The sequence below is a fragment of the Triticum urartu genome, chromosome 3 (genome assembly GCF_003073215.2).
Source record: "Triticum urartu cultivar G1812 chromosome 3, Tu2.1, whole genome shotgun sequence".
Classification (NCBI taxonomy): Eukaryota; Viridiplantae; Streptophyta; class Magnoliopsida; order Poales; family Poaceae; genus Triticum; species Triticum urartu.
This window is the reverse complement of record NC_053024.1, coordinates 283,918,605-283,934,223: the sequence shown is the minus strand read 5'-3', so window position 1 is coordinate 283,934,223 and position 15,619 is coordinate 283,918,605.

Here is a 15,619-nt window from a genome sequence, read left to right as displayed (position 1 = left end):
CGCCCCCTACTACTCCCACCGCTAGCCAGGCCATCCCTCTACTCACCCACACCCCCTATTATTCTGTGGCGACGGCAGCCTCACACCGCAGCGAACCGGTGAACCCTCGTACTCCTCTACGCGTGGGCATCCACTACCGCGTCTTCCCCGGCTCCGCATCGTCCCCTTCCTAGGCCTCGCCGTCGTCCACTGCCCTGGTGCTCTCGGCGTGGCGTGGTCAACGTGGTCAAGGAACGGCTTCCATCGGATGTGGACTATACGTGGAGAGGCCGACAGCTGGGTCCACGGCCGCAACAAGGAAGTGCCTCCTTATTACGTGCAAAATAATTATTCCTCCACCTGCCAGCGGGGACCCACCGGACGGGCCACCGTATTTCGCAAAAAAATGTTTCCCCCCTGACTGCTGGGACCCACCAGCTACATCTACGCACACAAGGAAGTGCCTGACAGTCGGGACCCACCTGGTCGAAGCGTACGTAGGGTTGTCATTCTGGTCGCGAACGTGTACGTACATATATACTGGTGGATGTAGAGGCACGCACATGTCGTAGTATAGGCGCGTACGTGTCGTAGTAGAGGCGCGCACGTAGCATGTACACCTACTTACAACGGCCAGGGTGCAAGAAAGAAAATACGGCCACGTATGTGTACATATGGGCGGGGTCTCGAACGCCTACTCGCGCATATGTACGGCCTGGGCTCGCGTACATGGCTGGGTCGGAACGGAGAAACAGCGTCGTCGTCGTGTTCATGGGGAGGCAACGGAATGCGTCGTGTTCACGGGGAGGCAACGGAATGCGTCGTGTTCATCGGGAGGCAACGAAATGCGTGGGAGCCAACCGGCTGGGTCGGAACGGAATGCGTGGTCGTGTTCATCGGGAGGGTTTGGACAGAACAGGCCATGGAAACGAGGCCTGGTGTACCGCAGAACGGAGGAAACGAACCTCCTACGGTCGAAACGGGGGTCCTGTTGATTGGGAGGAGTGTGGCGTACCGCAAAACGGAGGAAACGGACCTCCTACGGTCGAAACGGGGGTCCTGTTGATCGGGAGGGCTGTGGTGTACCGCAAAATGGATGAAATGGACCTCCTACGGTTGAAACAGAGGTCCTATTCATCGGGAGGGGTCTGGCGTACCGCAAAACAGGACTCCACGGGATACTGTTCATCTCCACCGTCAACCTCCTCCAGCCTCCACGGGCTACCGTCGACCTCCTCCAGCCTCCACGGGCTCCTGTTCATCTAGCCTCCACCGCGCGCTACTCCACCGGCTACTGTTCAACCACCCCTCCACCGTTTACTGTTCATCCAGCCCTCCACACCATGGGGTCCTATTCAACCACCCCTCCACGGGCACCCCTCCACCGTCTACTGTTCATCCAGCCCTCTACCACACCACGGGGTCCTGTTCATCCAGAGGCAACGCCACCGCTCACTGTTCATCCAACCCCCCCCCCCCCCCCCCCCCCCCCCCCCCCCCCCCCCCACCCGCAACGCTCACTGTTCATCCTAGAGGCAGCATCGATCGGCTTCAGTTAGCAGCAGTAGCGAAGGAATCGCTCGATCGGGTTCAGTTAACAACCATCAATCGATCGCTCAGGTTCAGTAACGCGTAGCCTGCAGTGCAATCGCTCGGCTTCAGTTAGAGCCCAACGCCTCGCTCTGGTTCAATTAGAGCCAACGCCTCGCACACACGCGCGTACGTGTACGAGAGAAACGTGCATCGCTCGGCCCCCGACCTCCCACCGTAACCGGGAATTCCCCAAAATTTTCCTCCCCCTCGCTTCTACCACGGTTTTTTCCGTCATGGACGGCCCAAAGAATGTCACGCAGCTACATCTCTGGCCCACCCAGGATGAAAAGCCCATTTTCTGTCATGATTTTTTGTCATAGAAGTAGGAGCCCGCCACATCTATGATGATACCGGGTTTTCTCACAATTATCGTCATAGAAGTGTCATATGTATGACAAATTTTTTTCGTTCGGCCCAAAATGTCACGAATGTGTCTTTTTTTTTGTAGTGCACTCACTTCTTTCGAGAGAAACTCTGATGCGGAGCATCCTATGGACATCACCATGTCAAGAGTCCGTTCGGCGAGTGACACATGCAACATCTACTTCACATACACAAAGGTGAATCATCTCCTTTACACGTGCTCACTTGACCCCTTCGAGGATAGTATACTACTTGACACTCCACTCGTGTGCATGCATAGGTATTGTCGGAACGCTACAGACGACGAGGAGGAGTGCGAACGCAAGTGTACAACTACACCATCCGCGAGGGAAGCCTGGAAGCGACGACGGAAGAATATAGAGTTGCTGAAGCTACAGTGGCCGGACATCCGGCGCCTAGGCAGCCGCACAGGAGCTGCCCCAACAGACGGCCAAAAGCATCAGTGGCTGGACATCCGGCGCCAGGCCATAGCCCGGACATCCGGCATCATCCCAGAAATCCGACAGCACCTATCCAGAGAAGAATAGATTCGGCCACTGCCAGGTCGGACATTCGGCCAGTGCACCGGACATCCGGCGTCTCACAAACAGCCGAACATCCGGCGTCTCACGAATAGCCGGACATCCGGCCCCCAGCCCGGACATTCGGTGCCTCCCTGCGCGCATGGACAGGGCACGAGGCCCATGTATCCCCTTTCCCACTTACACCTTCGTGGCTTAGACTACAAATAGACCACCCCCTCATCCATTCTAGGGTTAGCAAAGGATTACCTCATCCAGAGATAGAGTTTTGCTCATCCATATGGATCTACTCCACGAGAGAGACTGCGGCCTCTAGGAAGATCCACCTTGGATTCAAGACTCCTCATAGGAAGATCCCCTCATGGATTCAAGACCTCCTATGGAGATGAACTAGTTACCCTATCTATCGTCCTTTGCTGTATTTGGATCGTGTATCTCTTTGTGTTTCGAGGATCTAGCACATGTGTGATCACTTCTTGTCTATTTGAGTGTTTCCTTTCGTTTCCCCTCATGATTTCCCTTGTGTTTCCCATCGTGTTCTTCGTAGGATCCCCTCCAATCGTGAAAGATCGGGCATCTAGGGTTCTACCCTACATCATCTTGGTATCATGAGCCACGTTGATCATGTATTTGGAGTCCCTACGCCCTTTTTCTAGCTTGATTTTGTTGTGTTCTTCCCCAATTTCGAAAATCCCCGCCAAAAATAGCCCCAATTTTTTTTGTGATTTGCTGGTGTGATGAAGTTTTGTTGATTTTGATCCATGGATTTGCTTGGTGTCGAGTGGATCTAGCATCTCCCCAAGTTTCCCCACCTTCCATCCACGAAATCCATCACATTTTGCCCCCGAAATCATCAATTTCCGCCCCCAATTCGAAAATTTCCGCCTCAAACGAGATCTGGAATCGTCAGGCTGGACATCCGGGCCCCAAGACGGACATCCGGCTCCTAGAGCACAAAATCTGCACGGTTCTGGACATCAGCCCCCGGATATCCAGCCCCCAACCCCGGATGTCCGACCCCTGGGATTTCAGCCTCTCGTGTTTCGCCGTTTTACTCATAACTTTCACATCCGAAGTCTGATTTTCGCATTCTTTAGATTGTTGAGTAGCTATTGACATCCTCTATACATCTAGATAGGTTCCATCACCATTTCACTCCATCAAATTTTTGGCACTTTGGCATCTTTGCCTAGGGCTTCCACCATATCATCCTCATAACCACCATCGACTTCCGCAACCTAACCCTTTTTGTTCCATATAGCATTTGAGGTTGCTTGAGTAGTGATTCGAGTCTCCTAAGGTGTTTCGGCTACTTAGGGATGGTTGCTTCTTCATCAACCACCACCGTAACTTCCACATAGGCTTGCCCACCATACATTTCCGCCACCGCAACTTAATGGTTTGTGTCTCCTAAGGTGTTTCGGCTACTTAGGGACCGTGCCTTCAACTCCAAAACAGTGTATAGCCCATCGTGCTCACCACCATAACCCATTTTGACCGGGTTTCCACCAATACTTCCACAACCACCACTACCACCATTTTGACATTTGACGTTTGAGATTTTGAGTTCGCGGGTTTTTTCCATTTCCTAAGATGTTTCGGCTACTTAGGGACGGTTCAGCGTCGAGAACACCGCCACTCATCATCGCCAGAGGTCGTCATCGACATTGACAACTTCACAATTTTGACACCCCCAACCATAAGCAAGGACGGTAACCTCGACGACATCATTGTACATTCTCCCTTGCCATTACATTGTTAACCCCTATCCCATTTCGCGTCACTTGACTGTCAACACTAGCCATTTGAGTATTGTCGGCAATGTTACTTGTGCACATTAGTGATCTACACCATCCATTGCATACATACCATATCATCCTTGTGTCACAAGATTGTTCCTGCATATACACAATTGCTAGCTTGGTTTGTGCATTTCGCATTGTGGCCATATTCAAAAAAAAGAGAAAGAATAAGCTTTTAAGCAAAAGAGAAAGAGCAAAGAGCTTGTAAGCAATAGCCATAGCATCATAACACATTGCACATAAGATTGTCATATCCGATCATCTTGGATCATCTTGTGCTAAAGCACCGGAACATCATACACATAGCATACTTGGGATAGAACATCCTTACATTTTGCATCTTATAGGTTGTGCACAAGTGTTGTATCCTCCTATTGAGCAACCATGCTAGCGTCTCTCTTGAGTTGTGCAACACGAGCATTTTCCATGGATTCCACATTTTGTGCTCATTCCTTGGTTGCATGACCCCATTTTATCTATCCGTGTGTGCATTTCGGTGTGCCATTCATTGCTATTGGTCTACTTGTTTCACTTGCCAATTTGTGAATCTCTTTCAACATTATTGACTCTTGCTAACATTTTGCATCAAATTTTTGTGCCACTATCCTCACCGAGCTCCACCATAAGCCTTACTTGTGTAGGTGTGAGAAATTGACAAGATCGGTACCAATTGTGCTATTTCCTTGTTACATTATTGAGTGATCATTGATCCATCTTCAACATCAGTCAAGGTACATTTGGTATAGTTCTTGTCTTTCTCCCACTCACGTTTGCTAAAGTCTTGTGATGGATAGGCAAGGCATTTCACCTTCGGTCTACACCAACAACGACGAATTCGATGCCAAGAAAAACTCCACCGACGCCAAGATGCAAGCTCAAATGGAGGAGATCAAAGCCCTCATCAAGTCCTACCAGCGATCTTCCTCATCTTCGAGAAGACGCTCAAGTACACATGCTTCCAAGCTACCTTCTTCGGCAAGGTCACATCAGCATCGACACTGTCACCACCACGAACGTGAAGGTCAAGAGCTCAACACCAATAACCGCTCAACGACTTCACCATCTCCCTTGGCATATTCGCCAAGCGACTTTAAGGCATCTTTGCCAACAAGCACCTCAAGACTACGCTCAAGAGAAGCTCCCCAAGCTCAAGTCCGCGACTTTCACGAGCTACTACGACCTCGACACCGACCATGAGATTCCTTTCTATGGGACTCTAGAACCCGAGGAGTATCTCGAGTGGGAGAGTTTGATGGACAACTACCTCAAGCTACATCAAGTTCCTCCTGAAGATCAAGTGAAGTGTGCCACAAGGAACTTCCATGACTACGCGTCCACATGGTGGCTTCACACACCTTCGGAGACCTACGACATGAGTTGGCCCTAGACGAAGGGAGCTATGCGGCGAGAGTTCGTTCCTCCGACCTACATGGAACAACTTCTACGCCAATTGGAAAACACCATCCAAGGATCCAAGTCCATTGACGAGTACTTCAAGGAGATGAAGCATGCTTTGCGACGAGACGGTGTGGATGACCCCATTTCGATGAAGTTCCACTTCATGATGGGATTGCAAAACAACATCTCCAAGACGATCTTCCTCAAGAACTACAAGTCCCTCGACGACAACTGCATTGGTTCTCTCAAGGCGGAACAAGAACTCATGACGGCCAAGGCTTCTCCACCCCAACGTCACTTCATGACGACCAAGCTCCATGAGAACGCGCATGAGGATAGTACCACCAAGGTGTCCAAGCCCGACAAGCTCCAAGACGATGCTCCCAAGTTCGACTTCACTACCATCCCTCTTTGTGGCATTGATGATGCCGAGTCCTCCACGACTCTTTTTCAAGATGGTGCGGCGATGACTATGACTAAGGAGACCATCAAGGACAAGGCTTTGGAGGCGAGAGACATGGTGACAAGCATGGAGGATGCTTCCATCTTAGGAGGCGAGAGTGATGATGTGCCATCTTCGGCCTTCATCCACGGTGACAACGACGAGATGGTTGAGCATGGGATTTTCCCTTCGACCACGACGACGTATGATGACTTGGGTGACTTGTGCCACCATATGAGAGTGAGAGTGACTTCACCACTAGCCCCATATATGATGAGTTGCCCCAATTCCCATGTGAGGAGAGCCACAACCCCCACCACTTGAGTGAGATGAGTGACTCCACCATATGTGACTTTGAGTGCACCTACTTTGAGGGAGTGAGTGAACCAACACATAGAGAGAGTGAGGTAGTTGATAGGTCATGTGAGGCCACTTTCAACACTAACGACTAGACCTCTACCTCTATTGTTTCTTCTCATTTGGTGCTAGGTCCCATATATGATGACGCGCCGATTCTCGAGGACTTTGTCCTACCTTTGGACAAGACGATGGCCATGGTGGAATATGATGCATCCCCCACATGGTTCCATCAAGATGATGATCTTGACCACCATTTGGTCTTACCCACCTCACCTACACCATTAGAGTGGAATGAACCCGAGGAGTATCTCGAGTGGGAGCGTTTGATGGACGACTACCTCAAGCTACATCAAATTCCTCCCGAACATCAAGTGAAGTGCGCTACAAGGAACTCCATGACTACGCGTCCACATGGTGGCTTCACGCACCTTCGGAGACCTACGGCATGAGTTGGCCCAAGACAAAGAGAGCTATGTGGTGAGAGTTCGTGCCTCCAACCCACACGGAACAAGTTCTACGCCAATTAGAGAACACCATCCAAGGATCAAAGTCCATCAATGAGTACTTCAAGGAGATGAAGAAAGCCTTGTGATGAGCCGGCGTGGACGACCCCATTCCGATGAAGTTCCACTTCATGATGGGATTGCACAACGACATCTCCAAGACTCTCTTCCACGAGAACTACAAGTTCCTCGACGACTACTACATTGGTGCTCTCAAGGCGGAACAAGAACTCATGAAGGCCAAGGCTTCTCCACCCAAGCACACTTCTCGAAGACCAAGCTCCAAGAAGGCGAGCATGAGGATAGTACCACCAAGATGTCCAAGCCCGACTAGCTCCAAGCGATGCTCCCAAGTTTGACTTCATCGCCGTCCCTCTTTGTGGCATTGATGGTGCCGAGTCTACTTCGACTCTTTTTCAAGACGGCGTGGCGACGACTACGACTATGGAGCCAATCAAGGAACATGCTTTGCAGGCATGCAACATGGTGACGAGCACGAAGGATGCTTCCATCTTAGGAGGCGAGAGTGATGATGTGCCATCTTCGGCCTTCATCCACGGTGACGACAACGAGATGGTTGAGCATGGGATTTTCCCTTCGACCACGGCGACATATGTTGACTTGAGTGACTTTAGCCACCATATTGAGAGTGAGAGTGACTTCACCACTAGCCTGATATATGATGTGTTGCCACAATTCCCATGTGAGGAGATCCACAACCCCCACCACTTGAGTGAGATGAGTGACTCCACCATATGTGACATTGAGTGCACCTACCCTGAGGGAGGGAGTGAACCACCACATATAGAGAGTGAGGCCACTATGATTCCTAAAGACTTAACCTATACCTCTATTGTGTCTTCTCGTTTAGTGCTAGGTCCCATATATGATGACGCGCCGATTCTCGATGAATTCGTCCTACCTTTGGACAAGATGATCGCCATGGTGGAATATGATGCACCCCCACATGGTTCCATCAAGATGATGATCTTAACCACTATTTGGTCTTACCCACCTCACCTAGACCACTAGAGTGGAATGAACAAGGTAACATAGGTGAAAGTGATGCTCTAGTCCCACTAGTGGACATTCTTTGCTTGCATGATGTTGATCAACCTATGACCATGCTTCATGCTAGTGTGACTTCCTTATCTGATGATTTCTTGCCCATTTATGATGAGTATGATGATTCTCATGTGGAGTCTATTAGTAGTGATGCTATGTTACATAGGATTTGTTGTGACAATTATCTAGGTCACATCATGTTTGACAATCCGCTTGACTTGTCATATGCTATGCATGAGATCAACCATATGTCATATTTGCAATCTCATCGTAGTGACTATGCATATGCCATTAAAATAAACCCAATTTGCACATATGGCATAGATGACAAGCCCATGGTTATCAACATTTGTTTCTCTTGTGATGATATTGATATGCTCCCTTTGCATCATTCATCTCATATGCCATGACATGACCACCTAGCTTCAGATATGCATTGTTTTGGGTGTTTCCCATTTTCTCCATATGATGTTTCCAATATTGCATGAGGAGACCCCCATAGTTTCCTCATACATTTTAGGATATTTTGATCCATCCCATCCATTGCATGATCACAATACTTGTGTGCACAATATGCTTCCCATGAATAAACATGCTATTGATGTGCCATATACTTGCATTCTCAATTTGGGTCCCCACCATGTTATACATAACAACTATTCTTTCATGATGGATGACATGTTCTTATACCATGATTTAAATTTCTTTGAGCGATGCTTATCTTGTGCTAAGTCTCATGTGCACATACACATCATTTTGGATGATGTTTACATTTACCACACACACAATTTCTTTCATTTGTTTATTTGTTGTGTAGGTACCCATGCTTACTTGTCAACCTCACAACCCCATGAGTTGACAAAACGAGCTCTAGAGAGCAACAATGACTTGGGATCCCATGGATTGCCTTTCCCACCACTCTCTTCGCGCAAAGACTTCACGCATTTCTTCTACATGTCCCTCACTTGGCTATGGGTTATTGTCCATTACATATTATATGCCCATCTTGCCATGTTCACTTTGCATGATATGCTCATTCCTATGCTTTTCCATGCATTTGTGACCCATGCTTTGCATTACACATGATGATTGATTCTAGTACTTGTATGTGTATTTGCAAACTTGGTGGAGATATTGCTTGTTATTGCCATGTTTGCTTTGTGCCCATGCCTATGATTATACTATGATCTTGCTTTGTGTCCGTGCTTGTGATATGTCATGTGCATTGCCTATGCCTATTATTTGCTCTCATGACATCATTGCCATGATTTCCTCTAGTGTGTTGCATCTTCGCTCCACTAATTTGCACGACATGATTGATATGCTTGCTTATGTTGCATCACCAATGATTCATACTTGCTCATTTCATGTGGTTGATGACAACCATCTACATGCTTTACACATGATTGTTATTGCTTCTTGTCATATATCTCCATATGTTGCCTCTCTCATGCTAGATGATTTGACATATATTGAGTGCAACAATGCTTATAGTCTTGCTCATGAGTTTGCCCCCATAGCATTCTCACATATATTTGGAGATTTTGACATATTTCTTGTGAAGCATGCTTGCCTTCCTTCTTTGCATCATATACCTCGTGCCATGAATATTGCCATTGTTGCATCATATTGTTCATGCACCTGTGCTTCTAATGGTTGTGTGCAAGAGAAGAGAACCATCATGATGGATGATGTGTTTATCTACCATGCGCATATGTTTTTTGTTTTTGTTGTGTGCATGTGTAGGATACTTGGACTTTGTGTCGACTTCCACGTCACGTGAGGTTGACAATCCGAGCTCTTGAGAGCGAACCACCTTCTACCACGACAATTCTACATCGCACTTGCTTGTACTTCGGCATTGTGCAGGATGCACAAGGACACGCCTTCAAGGTGACATCTTTCTTGAGCATGGATATGACGGATCATACTACTTGTGTTGCTTGCACCATGAGACTTTTTGTTCATCTTGGATCACTTGATTGCACACTTATTAGAGATCTTGCTTCGACTTGTCATTTTCACCATTCCATGCATCATGATATATATGCCTTGTGTGTTGCATCCAATTCTTGGATTACTTGCTCCTCTCATATGTTTGGTTGCAAAAATTTCATCACTTCACATATGCCATGTCCCATTGATTTCTACATGCTTGCCTTGATTGCCTCACACATGATGAACAATTGCTCTTTCTATTGTGTTGAGTGCCACACTATCTTCACTACACCCTATGCACGTTATGCTTGGATTGTCTTACACTTGTCCCATGTGTTTAGACACTTCATTTTATTTGGTGTTGTGAATGTTTATTATGTCTACCATCGACCATTTGTTGAGTTCTTTATGCATGATTTCTATGATCTTGAGGTAGATGCTTATTCTCTTGACACACATACTTGCATCACTACCTCACAATTGCATACTTGTCCCCATGATTTCTTTGCTTGTGCTCGATTGATATGCTTACATGCCATGTCACAATCCTTTGTCACACCATATGCTTTGCATGATGATGACACTTGTTTGGTGAATCACCTCTTGAATGCTTGGTTTTGCACTAACGCTAACCACATTTATTTTTTCAAGTGTTTGTTGTCCTTACTCTTTTGAAGGAATCACAATACGATGCGACATTGGAGAGTGCCCATTTCGAGCTTCAAGATGACGAGTACTTGGTGAACGTCCACTCTACACGGCGAAGCCATCTCTTTCCCATGGTGATTTGGTTTTCGATCCGAGGTCAGATCTTTCCCAAGGGGGGGGGGAGATGATGCGGAGCATCCTATGGACATCACCATGTCAAGTGTCCGTTCGGCGAGTGACACGTGTGACATCTACTTCACATACACAAAGGTGAATCATCTCCTTTACACGTGCTCACTGGACCCCTTCGTGGATGGTATACTACTTGACACTCCACTCGTGTGCATGCATAATTATTGTCGGAATGCTACGGACGATGAGGAGGAGTGCGAACGCAAGTGTACAACTACACCATCCGCGAGGGAAGCCTGTAAGCGATGATGGAAGAAGACGGAGCTGCTGAAGCTACAACGGCCGGACATCCGGGCCAGAGGCTGGACATCCGGCGCCTAGGCAGCCACGCAGGAGCTGCCCCAACAGACGGCCAAAAGCATCAGCGGCCGGACATCCAGCAGCCAGCCTGGGCATCCGGCACCAGGCCATAGCCCGGACATCCGGCATCATCCCGGAAATCCGGCAGCTCCTATCCAGAGAAGAATAGATTCGGCCACAGCCAGGCCGGACATCCGGCCAGTGCCTCGGACATCCGGCGTCTCACGAACAGCCAGACATCCGGCCCCCAGCCCAGACATCCGGCGCCTGCCTGCGTGCATGCGCAGGACCCGAGGCCCATCTATCCCCTTTCCCACTTACCCCTTCGTGGATTAGACTATAAATAGACCACCCCCTCATCCATTCTAGGGTTAGCAAAGGATTATCTCATTTAGAGATAGAGCTTTGCTTATCCATACGGATCTACTCCACGAGAGAGACCGCGGCCTCTACGGAGAAGATCCACCTTGGATTCAAGACCCCTCATGGGAAGATCCCCTCGTGGATTCAAGACCTCCTCACGGAGATGAACTAGTTACCCTATGTATCGTCCTTCGTTGTATTTGGATTGTGTATCTCTTTGTGTTTCGAGGATCTAGCACATGTGTGATCGCTTCTTGTCTATTTGAGTGTTTCCTCTCGTTTCCCCTCGTGATTTGACTCGTGTTTCCCCTCGTGTTCTTCGTAGGATCCCCTCCAATCGTGAAAGATTGGGCGTCTAGGGTTCTACCCTACATCAAACTCCTTCTCTATAAAGGACTGATTCTTAGCAACGAATATCTTGCCTTCGGATCTGTGATAGAAGGTGTACCCAACAATCTCCTTTGGGTATCCTATGAAGACACATTTTTTCCGATTTGGGTTTGAGCTTATCAGGTTGAAGCTTTTTCACATAAGCATCACAACCCCAAACTTTAAGAAATGACAACTTGGGTTTCTTGCCAAACCACGGTTCATATGGTGTCGTCTCGACGGATTTAGATGGTGCCCTATTTAACGTGAATGCAACCGTCTCTAAAGCATAACCCCAAAACAATAGCGGTAAATCAGTAAGAGACATCATAGATTGCACCATATCTAATAAAGTACGATTACGACGTTCAGACACACCATTACACTATGGTGTTCCAGGTGGCGTGAGTTGCGAAACTATTCCGCATTGTTTCAAATGAGGACCAAACTCATAACTCAAACATTCTCCTCTACGATCGGATCGTAGAAACTTTATTTTATTGTTGCGATGATTTTCCACTTCACTCTGAAATTCTTTGAACTTTTCAAATGTTTCAGACTTATGTTTTACCAAGTAGATATACCCATATCTGCTCAAATAATCTGTGAAGGTCAGAAAATAACGATACCCGCCATGAGCATCAACACTCATTGGACCACAGACATCAGTATGTATTATTTCCAATAAGTCTGTTGCTCGTTCCGTTGTTTCGAAGAATGGAGTCTTAGTCGGCTTGCCCATGAGGCATGGTTCGCAAGCATCAAGTGATTCATAATCAAGTGATTCCAAAAGCCCATCGGCATGGAGTTTCTTCATGCGCTTTACACCAATATGACCTAAACGGTAGTGCCACAAATAAGTTTCACTATCATTATTAAACTTAAATCTTTTGGCTTCAATACCATGAATATGTGTACCACGACTATCAAGATTTAGTAAAAATAGACCACTCATCAATGGTGCATGACCATAAAAGATATTACTCATATAAATATAACAACCATTATTCTCTGATTTAAATGAATAACCATCTCGCATCAAACAAGATCCAGATATAATGTTCATGCTTAACGCTGGAACCAAATAACAATTATTCAGGTCTAAAACTAATCCTGAAGGTAGATGTAGAGGTAGCGCCGACGGCGATCACATCGACTTTGGAACCATTTCCCACGCGCATCGTCACCCCGTCCTTAGCCAATCTTCGCTTAATCTGTAGCCCCTGTTTTGAGTTGCAAATATTAGCAACAAAACCACTATCAAATACCCAGGCGCTACTGAGAGAATTAGTAAGGTACACATCAATAATATGCATATCAAATATACCTTTCACTTTTCCATCCTTCTTATCCGCCAAATACTTGGGGCAGTTCCGCTTCCAGTGACCAGTCCCTTTGCAGTAGAAGCACTCAGTCTCAGGCTTAGGTCCACACTTGGGCTTCTTCATTTGAGCAGCAATTTTCTTGCCGTTCTTCTTGAAGTTCCCCTTCTTCCATTTTTCTTGAAACTGGTGGTCTTGTTGACCATCAACACTTGATGATCCTTCTTGATTTCTACCTCCGCAGCTTTTAGCATCGCGAAGAGCTAGGGAATTGTCTTATCCATCCCTTGCATATTATAGTTCATCATGAAGCTCTTGTAGCTTGGTGGTAGTGATTGAAAAACTCTGTCAATGACACTATCAACCGGAAGATTAACTCCCAGCTGAGTCAAGTGATTGTGGTACCCAGACATTCTGAGTATGTGTTCACTAACAGAACTATTCTCCTGAATTTTGCAGTTGTAGAACTTATTGGAGACTTCATATCTCTCAATCCAGGCATTTTCTTGAAATATTAACTTCAACTCCTGGAACATCTCATATGCTCCATGACATTCAAAACATCGTTGAAGTCCTGGTTCTAAACCTTAAAGCATGGCACACTAAACTATCGAGTAGTCAACAGCTTTGCTTTGTCAGGTGTTCATAACATCTGGAGTTGCTCCTGCAGCGGGTTTGGCACCTAGCGGTGCTTCTAGGACGTAATTCTTCTATGCAGCAATGAGGATAATCCTCAAGTTATGGACCCAGTCCGTGTAGTTGCTACCATCATCTTTCAACTTAGCTTTCTCTAGGAGTGCATTAAAATTCAACGGAACAACAGCATGGGCCATTTATCTACAACAACATAGACATGCAAAATACTATCAGGTACTAAGTTCATGATAAATTAAAGTTGAATTAATCATACTTAAGAACTCCCACTTAGATAGAAATCCCTCTAATCATCTAAGGGATCACGTGATCCATATCAACTAAACCATGTCCAATCATCACGTGAGATGGAGTAGTTTTCAATGGTGAACATCACTATGTTGATCATATCTACTATATGATTCATGCTCGACCTTTTGGTCTCAGTGTTCTGAGGCCATATCTACATATGCTAGGCTCGTCAAGTTTAACCCGAGTATTCTGCGTGTGCAAAACTGTCTTGCACCCGTTGTATGTGAACGTAGAGCTTATCACACCCGATCATCACGTGGTGTCTCGGCACGACAAACTGTAGCAATGGCGCATACTCAGGGAGAACACTTGTAATGCTACCACCGTACTAAGCAAAATAAGATGCATAAAGTATAAACATCACATGCAATCAAATAAGTGATATGATATGGCCATCATCATCTTGTGCCTTTTGATCTCCATCTCCAAAGCACTGTCATGATCACCATCGTCCCCGGATTGAAACCTTGATCTCCATCGAAGCATCGTTATCGTCTTGCCAACTATTGCTTCTATGACTATCGCTACCGCTTAGTGATAAAGTAAAGCAATTACATGGCGATTGCATTTCATACAATAAAGCGACAACCATATGGCTCCTGCCAGTTGCCGATAACTGTGTTACAAAACATGCTCATCTCATACAACAATTTATATAATCACGTCTTGACCATATCACATCACAACATGCCCTGCAAAAACAAGTTAGATGCCCTCTACTTTGTTGTTGCAAGTTTTACGTGGCTGCTACGGGCTTAGCAAGAACCGTTATTACCTACGCATCAAAAACCATAACATAGTATAGTGATTGCTTTTTGATCTTCAGAAGGAACTCTGTTCATTGAAACCGATTCAACTAAAGTTGGAGAAACAGACACCCACTAGCCACCTGTGTGCGAAGCACGTCAGTAGAACCAGTCTCGCATAAGCGTACGCATAATGTCGGTCTGAGCCGCTTCATCGAACAATACCACTGAATCAAGAATCAACTAGTGACGGCAAGCAATATGTATATACCCACGCCCACAACTCCTTTGTGTTCTACTCATGCATATAACATCTACGCATAGACCTGGCTCGGATGCCACTGTTAGGGAACGCGGTATTTCAAAAAAATTCCTACGATCATGCAAGATCTATCTAGGAGATGCATAGCAACGAGAGGGGGAGAGTATCTCTACGTACCCTCGTAGACCGAAAGCGGAAGCATTATGAAACACGGTTGATGTAGTCGAACATCTTCACGATCCAACCGATCAAGTACCGAACGTATGGCACCTCCGCGATCTGCACACGTTCCGCTTGGTGATGTGCCTTGTTGGGGATATGACTACCAGATATGACCCACCCAGGAGGGGACGGGTCAACCACAATGACGGGTTACTTAAGTGAAGCCCGAAGAGTATACAGGGTGACGGTTTACGATAAGGCTTATAATACGCCCAAGCCTAGAGGCGGCTTAAGGCCCGTAAGTATAAACCGCCATGTATGAATA